Raw genomic sequence first — 8,934 nt, forward strand, 5'->3', positions numbered from 1 at the left:
CCAGCAGGCATGTAGGTTTCTCCCAGGGACAGCGCAAACCGCGGCCACAGGCTGGCTGGCTTCAAGCACCTGCTTAGAGGACTCCAGGGTGGGTAGCGAAAAGGAGCTTTCTGAAGGCAGACTTCCCCAAGGCTGGGGGTAGCCAGGTATTATTCCATTGTAAAGACTTCCAAATTTCTCAGGCAAGAGGAACGACCATTGAATGTTGATCTTGGAAAGTGGTGAAGAGCGTTTCTCCAGGCTGAGGGAATGAGAGCAGGGCCTTCTGTGCTACCTGGGAGGCCTGGCTTTGAGTGGGTGGGTTGTTGAATGCAGGGCTTGTCCAAGGGCTGGAAGGTATAGATCCCACCCCATCCCCCAAAGTCAAGCAATTAGCATAGCCAGCGTCCCGGAAGGGACTTTGGGGCAGCGCAAAGGCCACTTAGGGACAAGGACAAAATGGAAAGGTTGCACTCCAGTTTAGAAACGCAGGAGCGTGTTGAGTGGTGAAGGAGCAGGAATAGAAAGTCAGCGAAGTCTCCTTTTGCTTGCTTATTTATATACTGAGCACCTAGGACAATGATTTTCCAGAGGGGCAGCTGTGTTAGTCTGCAGTGAAAACTGCAGAGAGTGTTGTGGCACCTCAAAGGCTAGCATATTTATTATGGCATAAGCTTTCATAGACTACAGTCTATCTCATCAGATGCGTGAAGTGTTATCCTGAGTTGCAAGGAAAAATGGTGAGTGGTAGAGGATTGTAAACAGTGATATCAGAAAGAAATGAAATGCAGGAAAATCTCACTACTTGCACTTTTTTTGTATTTCATTTCTTTCTGACATCACTGTTTACTATTTCTCTCTCTCTCTCTCTCTCTCTCTCTCTCTCTCTCTCTCTCTGTGTGTGTGTGTGTGTGTGTGTAACACCCATAATGCAGGAAAAGACTTCATGCATCTGATGAAGTGTATTGTAATCCATTAAAGTTTATGCCCTAATAAATTGACTTGCTGTTGTTTTACTATAACAAAGTCTCCCTTTTGCTTGCTTATTTATTAATGGAGCACCCAAGTATATAGAATTGTTGAGGAGGGGGGAGGGATGAATAAATAAATAAATAGAGAAATATGTGTAAGTCTGGGCATTGGATGGACCAAGATAGAAACAAGAAATGACCAGGTTTATAGGACCCATTGCTTGACCTTGAATACAGATCTCATTTCTTTCTTTCTCCTGCTTATCAAATATATTTCTGAGAGAGAATCACCATCCCATGAAGCCAGGCTTTAATTTATCTTGCGTGGAGTACATATACATTGTCTCCATCCTCAATCTTTCTTAGGAAATGTCTAATGATTTGATTCTGCACACAAAAAGGCAACAGCAACAAAAGCCAAATGAACGCTAACATCGCCACACCTTTCCCCCCGCAACAGATTGCATTCAGGCCCTGCTGAATACTTTTGCCTTGGTTTCATCAGTTAGTGTATTAGGTTATGAAGTGCGTAATCAAGCAATGTATTAAGCAAGAAAAGCCTCTTGGTGAAATACAAGACCCCTCCCCCTTAAATAACTAAAATTTGTGTCTTTTTAAGAAATGCCCAAGTAAGACATTGGGATGGGTTGTGTGTATGACCACATTCCCCAGTGCTGCAGCCTGCATACCAAAATCTCCACAGGTCCCAGAGCCACAAGACACACACAGTCAAATGAAAACAAGTCATAATCTTTCACAAATGTGTTTGCTTTTTTATATAAAATAGCGAGTTATATTTGCCTACACTCACTCTCTTTTCTCTGGAGTGCACACACAGAGTTCTTCTATCTCTCACACAAGCTAGGCAGCCTTACAGCAACCTGACCAACAAGTTTGTTTGCTTTCTAAGCTCAGCTTAAATTATACCTAAGGGATGGATTTAACATTTGAATGCTGTAGAATAACTTGAAATGATCCAACGGTGGCTTGCAATGCTTGTTCCTCTCCTTTTTGCCTCTATTTCTGGTTTGACATCAGTGGAAGGAAAAGAAACCCATTTTAACTGTTTATATATAGTGGATGAGTTAGCTCAAGCTTCACCAGCCTGGAACCATCCAGATGTTTTAGACTACAATCCCCAGCATAGACTCACTAGGGTTGATGGGAGTTGTAGTCCAAAACATCTAGAGGGCACCAAGTTGGCAAAGGCTGAGATAGTTGATGGTCATCTGACCCACTAGCTTTTATTAATAAAGGTGGTATACTAATGCATTGCACATCAATAAATCAGTGGCTCAACACATGCAGCCTGGCTAACTAGGAAAGTGATTGGGAAGCAGACACATCAGCTGTTGTTGAACTACAGCTGCTCTCTCTAGCTGCTACGCTCTAGTTGTGCTGTATTCTCTGAAGTCTTGTCAGCTGTAGGCCTGGTCATTGTTAGCATTTAGAATTGCTGGTGCTTTTAGTAAAAGAATGAAAGAAGAATTCCCTGGATGCCTAGATGCAGGTTTGGGGCAAGTTCTCTTTGGTGAGTGAGACCTAGCAGAGATTTAAAATCACAAAACATGCAGCAAAGTAAATCAAGGAAATAAAGGCTTTTAGACCTTTAAAATCCCCCCCCCCTTCTAAGTTTCTTCCAAAAGCTCCCCACTTTCCCTTAGCATAGAAAGAGACTACATCTTTGGTTAGTTAAAAGTGGTTTACTTACAAACTCTTCAAAGGTCGCATTCATGTGCAGCAGCAAGAAAAGACCAGCAGTACAACTTAGTTTCAAAAAGTGGTAAAATGTTTCTAAATTATTTATATAGAAACACAAAGATGGCTTGCTAAAGCCAACAAAGTCTAAGGCTGGATCTAGACACATAAAAAAATAATAATCAGGAAAATGTGTTGTAAAGCTCATAATGGGAAATCACATTGCCAAAGGATTGAACTCTACAGCGCCATCTACTGTCACAGTGTTATAATAATGCATTTCAAATTATTTTTTGGACTAATGTAGCTGAGTCCTAAGATTGGAGCATCCAATTTAGATGTCCTTATTGGGTTGAGTTCACATGGCAGAAGAAACAGAACAGTAGAAAGTGGGAGAACAGAGTTTGATAGCCCTTCCTTCCAAGGTGAGTGGGTGTGACCTAGCTAAGCCTGGCAGGACAGCCTACTCTATGGTATTAACCCCTTCATGCATTAGAGTTAAGCTGGCTATATCCCACAAGAATTGTGCCTTGAAACAGACCAGTAAGCAGTGGAGTTGTTGTAACATAGGAGTCACATGCATCCCATAACCAGCCCCAGTTGATATTCTGGCTGTGGCATTCTGGACCAGCTGGTTTGAATAGATCAAAGCTGCTTTTCTAACCCTGTATCATGTGATGAACTGCCTGAACCTTATTCATGTAATCATCCTAGCTAATACTTCTGTAGCTGCTATTCCAGGAGGCATTGAAAAATAGCAAGTCTTTTCACATGTAAGCTTAGAGTCTTGTAAGCTTTTGCTGTTGCTTAAAGTGGTTGATAATCTGAACATTAAACCTACATTGGTCACGAAATGTGTCTTAATTTCAGAAGCCTGCTTTCAATTCTACATTAAAAACAACCACACATTCATACAAATAGGGCATCCTAGAGGTTCAAAGGTGATTTAAGTCTTGACTGAAAACATTCTAAATCTGCAACTCTGTGGGATCTTTGGCTTAGCTTGGCCTGACTGGTAACAGCTGGGGTGGGACTGAATCAGTCACCCATGCCTTTCCAGAAAGCTGCCACAGGGTGGTGCTAGAGTAAAGGCAAATGACTGTCACCATTGTGACCCCCACCCCTCACACAACACCACCATGGATGGTCCTGGTATTTCAGTCTTCTCAAGCTCTCAAAACTCATTGCAAAACATGTCGTCATTTAAAACCGTTTTAAATCACGACTAGTCAGGCATGGCAGAAAACAAAGGAATGCATCCAGAAATGCCTCACCAGGGATACCAAACACTGTTCTTAAAAGCAGAGGCTCCAGTACTTAACCTTAAAAATTCCTTTCCCGTTCCCTGGGCGGATGAGAGATGAGGCAGCCACCTATAGGAGAGCTTGGAATGAATGGTTTACAGCACAGCAGCCAACCTGGCAGGGAAGCCTCAGCTGAGCGGGAAGGAAGACTTGGCAAGCTTATTAGCAAATGCCCCACAGCTTACAGAGATAAGCATAAAGCAGATGAGTTCTTTTTCGGCCTGGCCTCATCCCTTGCAAAGATGATAATCAGACTGATTGCATATTCTCCAGTCATTCCTATTTTCTGGGATATCACTGTACTGTCCCTAGTTTTGCCTTTTAGGAATGTATTTGTAACATCTCGTTAGTCTTGTTTCCCGGAGTTTGGGATTCTTACCTCCTTCACTCCCAGGGTCTCTAAAAAGTAACTCTTTGAATGGCATGGAGGTAGATCTGCCTGATCTCTAATATACATGTATATATGTACAAGGCAAAAAGGTAAAGGTAAAGAACCCCTGGATGGTTAAGTCCAATCAAAGGTGACTATGGGGTTGTGGCACTCATCTCACTTTCAGGCCAAGGGAGCCAGCATTTGTCCACAGACAGCTTTCCAGATCATGTGGCCAGCATGACTAAACTTCTTCTGGCACAACAGGACACTGTGGCAGAAACCAGAGTGCATGGTAATGCCGTTTCCCACCACAGCGGTACCTATTTATCTACTTGCACTGGTGTGCTTTTGAACTGTTAGGTTGGCAGGAGCTGGGACAGAGCAATGGGAGCTCACCCTGTGGTGGCGATTTGAACCGCCAACCTTCCGATAGGCAAGCCCAAGAGGCTCAGTGGTTTAGACCACAGCGCCACCCGCATCCCTGTACATTTATATACATTTATACATGTATATGAATGCACAGGCATGTATATGAGGGTACTGTGTGTACATGCTGCCATTTCACATGCTGGTGAGGCACATTTTGAACTGTTGGTAACAGACTGTAGAACATGTGTTTGTGTGTGTTTTCCCCTAGCATATTGTTTAATTAAAAGAACAAATGCCTTAAAAGAACAAACCCCAGGGGAAGTTCACATTATTCCCCTTTCCCTGAACAGGCATAATCTTGCCTTCCCTCCTCCACTCAACAGGCTCTGGAACATTGGTCCAGTTTGTCGTAGTCTGTATTACAGAAGTGTATGGGATTCTTCACAGCAGCCTTTGTTTTGCCAACAGCTGAAAATGCTGTTTACACCTGACTTGAGTCTTCAGCTCTGCTTGAACCTTGGAGTTTTGCTCTTTCAGGGAGAGAGAAATGTGAAATACCTCTTTCATAACAGGTAAATTCACTGTGCTCAGGACCAGCTTTCTTGAAAGACAGAAACAATGCTATCATCCACAAACCTCAACTTTAGGGAAGGATGTGCAGTTCAGAAAGCAAGTCTGCCTACATACTTGCATGCATGATAGGATACAGCTATGGGCCAACCACTCCTTTTGGGAGGAAATTGCTTGTTAATAGTACAGAATGCCTGGCTGATGGAGAGCTGAGTGGTAGGAGATGGTCTTCTGGAACTGGAGATTCTCTCTCTCTCTCTCTCTCTCTCTCTCTCTCTCTCTCTCTCTCTCTCGTGTTTAGAAAAATACAGTCATAACAGCTTGAGGATAATGGCATCCCACCTCAAGCTAAGGGAAGGGAATAGGTGGGGGGGGGAGGTCTCTGAAGATCTGGTGCATGATGGGTAATGAATTTGCTGCCATGTAGGGCAGCCTGCTGTTTGTTCTGCTTGAATGATTATAAATCAAACAAATATTACACAGAATACACCTCAATCCATTTCCAAAGGAAACCAAACCTAGGTAGGGCTTACCCTGAATCGTCTCATTATTTGGACCCTGTGGGGGGCCTGCAGCCACATATTTACAAATGAGCTTACGGCCCACTCCTTCCGAATTTGGGCACTTGGCTTTTTGTGCATTGTTTCAGTAACTTTCATAGGAGAGCAAGCCCACCCAGCCTGCTCTATCAGTTGGCCCGCCACCAGCCAGCTTATGCTCTCAACATGCTCCAGCTGTCTTGGCAATTCCATCTAGGGAAAGAAAGTTTAAGCAAACTCTAACCGCATAGTGCACAACTGCACATGGCAACTGCCGAGTGTGTTCAATCGACCGATAGCGGCAAAGCCTCAAAAGTGTATGAGACTGGAAAGGACTGTGAAGGAAGTCGTATGGGGGGCTGTAGTGCAGGGCAGGGGTTGTGATTTTAAGATAATTGCCTCGGAGTGGAAAAGAAGAGGCTTGTTTTCATGGCTGGGGGGGTCGGGGATCCTTTTTCCAGTGTTTAATCACATGCAGTCATAATTACTTCACATGAAAACATTTGTAAATCTATTTGATTCAGTGAATAGGATTAGAGACTTGATCAGTATGCCAATAGCCAGCTAAATAAATAGAACATTTTGAAGACAGCTCCACACCCCCATCCAACGAGCTCACATTTAAATGCCAATGGCCCCCTTGTTTTCTTTCCACTCTGCCTTTTGCCACCATCCATCTGAGTAGCCTTCCCCAACCAACTGCCCTCCAGACTCCAGTCCTTACTGGTCTTGATCTCTGGCCATACTGGCTCTGGCTGGTGCGAATGGAAGGGCATCCATAGGGCAACAGCTTGGGAAACGCCAAACAACTCCTGTCTCTGAGATAGTAATTGATTCACATGAGATGTTACAGTCCAAATTAGAAGACCATGCCTGTGTTTGTGAACGTTTGTGCATGGATATGTGTGCCTGAGCTCCCCAACTGTGGAGGTATAACATGTGCACCTATGCCCTGCCCTTTCACCATAGGAATGCAGTTTATGAAGCTGCACTGCCAGTGCAACATAACCACATCCCCAAGTTCAATATACAAGTTCCCATGCACTAAATCCAATTACATTTCATCACCCTCCCATGTCCGCTGGAACAAAGCTCTTGCTGTTTAGAGAATGGCCATATGGGGGCATGAAGATCGCAAGCTTTCCTGCTGCCCCTCCCTTCAACTTCCTGGCCTCCCCCCCTCCGTTCCTCCTCCTCCTCCTCCTCCCTGCCCCCCAACCAGTAAATAGCCTTCTCATTGTGTCATAGGCACTCTCTGCACAAGTCCATATTTGCACAATGCTAGCAACTCACAGGCCACTGCAGCCTAAAGGGCTTATTTTAAGCTTGTTGGAAAAGAACATTGTTTGGTGGGAATTAAACTCTCGGTTCTCAAAAAAGGGCAAAATGAAAAGGGACTATTCTACTGACTCCTTGGGTTGCATAAACATGGAGACGAGTCCCATCTGGAGAGAGGGCAGGGGAGAATTTTCTTGCTGGCACCCAGCAGAGGTCAATGTCCTCTCTTGGACATTCATCAGGAGTGTCAGTAGGACAGGAAGGAAGGCCAGTTCCCAATCCCTGGATGGCTTCTCCCATGTGATTTCCAATGGGATTTAGAATTTCTGTGCCTCTTTAATGCATAAAATAATGAATGCGGACAGAACTGTAAGCATTCTTTCGTTGTAGCATAGAACCTGCACATTTGTTCTTTCCCTGTGCAAGCAGCCCAGCAGCTAGTATGTGGGTGCATAGCAAGCAAGACTTGTGAGTTCCACCAGCCTTCCTTTCCCAGTCTCTTGCTCTGTGGCCAGAGCCAGATAGCATTTGTCATAGAAGTACTATGTTATCATCAGCCACAGCACTCATCCAAGAAGTGAACATGATGTCTTGGGTGGTGGGTGGCAGAGAAAGGTTTTTCTGCCTCTATCATAATACTAGAACTTGGGGACATCCAATGCAGCTGAACGTTGGAAGATTTGGGAGAGACAAAATAAAGAACTTCTTCACCCAGCATGTAGTTAAACTATGGAAGTGACGCCTAAAATTTGTAGTGATCGTGGCCCCCATCTTGGATGTTCTTAAAAGAGGATTAGACCATTCATGGCTACTAGCCAGGATGGCTATGCTCTACTCCAATGATGGAGACAGGATGCCTCTAAATTCCAGTTGCTGGGAACTTGAGAGAGTGTTGTTCTGCTTGTGGACATCCCATAGACATCTTGTTGGCCACTGTGAGAACAGGATGCTGAACTGGAGGAATTTTTGCCTGATCTAGCAGGACTCTTCTTATGTTTATACCAGTGGCATAGTGTGGTGGTAGGGACATAAGGGTGGTTGCCCCGGGTGCAAAATTGTTAAGGGCACAAAATTTCAACACCCAATGTTGCCTCAGTTCAGCTGTGCACTTCCATTGCTGGGCTCTGTTGAAAACAGCTTCCCCATGAGAGACAGGATGTGACTTCTTCAGGCAACGGAATGACTATTATTTTACTTATTTCTGCGGCTGCAATCTCCTGGGTGATGCAGTTGCCATTAGGCAGTTGAATGTGCATGCGTACTCCATCCATTTCTCTCCCTCCCACACAACCCTAGGCACTGGCAACCCACGCTATGCCAATGGTCTTTGCAGAATTTCCACGTTTCTCACTGTCTTCACCACTATTGCAGGACTCCTTGTCCTGTGACGTACAGACACACACTCACCCCCCATGGTGCTTTGCTGATTGCTAAAAACATTTTTATTCTGACAGTTTTTGCCAGCTAAGCATGGGCTGTATTTAAGGCCATGTTTTATCTGTGGCCTCTGCCTTTGTTGTATTTTTAATGCTGCATTTCTGATGCAGTTTTATGGTGCAATGGGTTTTTAGGACACAGAGCATTTTAAATTGCTGTCAGCTGCCTTGAGTAGTGCATGGTGATTGATATAAATCAATAAATAAGCCTGGCATGCTAACCACTGGACCAAAAGGCTGTGGACACCACCAAGAGGCGTGTGGGAGCCTTATGAGGCAATCTCAATCTCTCTGCTCTGCTGTGCACCCCCAGCTGTCCCTGGTCTTCTTGACATGACCCATTCCTCCTCACACCTGGCAATGCATTAAGAACGCACAAATCTGCGTATGAAGTTCTTGGAAGAAATATGACGTTCC

The sequence above is a fragment of the Podarcis tiliguerta genome (genome assembly GCF_965153285.1).
Source record: "Podarcis tiliguerta genome assembly, chromosome: 2".
Lineage (NCBI taxonomy): Eukaryota > Metazoa > Chordata > Lepidosauria > Squamata > Lacertidae > Podarcis > Podarcis tiliguerta.